The sequence below is a fragment of the Anopheles arabiensis genome, chromosome 3 (assembly GCF_016920715.1).
Source record: "Anopheles arabiensis isolate DONGOLA chromosome 3, AaraD3, whole genome shotgun sequence".
Taxonomy (NCBI): domain Eukaryota; kingdom Metazoa; phylum Arthropoda; class Insecta; order Diptera; family Culicidae; genus Anopheles; species Anopheles arabiensis.
This window is the reverse complement of record NC_053518.1, coordinates 90,192,981-90,193,527: the sequence shown is the minus strand read 5'-3', so window position 1 is coordinate 90,193,527 and position 547 is coordinate 90,192,981.

Below are 547 nucleotides of genomic sequence, written 5' to 3'. Positions count from 1 at the left end.
TGCAATATAGATGATATTTAAAATAATCAAATCATCAACAATATGCTTCGCGAACTGTAGATAAATTTATATACGATAAAAATTATACCCAAACTACATAACAACCAATAATAGTAATAAGAACACTATTGTTTGTGCTAGAATTAGTTTATGTAATAGGTCCCAAATATATCAACTCCTTAAAATATTCAAACACAACAAATAGATTTGTTTGTCAGGGAAGCTGTTAGGCAAAACCCACAAGTCAGTAAGGTCGGTTGCTTAACGTATTTTTATCTCGCGCTTTATTCTCGTGCTATGTTTTATTCACTTTTTATCATTCTGACTGTTGTGCGTTATGCATCAAGCATTGATATTCTTGGCGCTTTGATAAGAAAAAAGGGAATACCCAGTTTGCGCAGTTGATATCTTAGACAGAATGACCAGTACACATTCAACAATAGCTGTTTAAAATGATGCACATTTGTCACAAGGCTCAATTCTAACGACTGTCGAAACTACAGTTATGATAAAAAGGGACTACACAGGTTTTGTGAAAGAAATATTC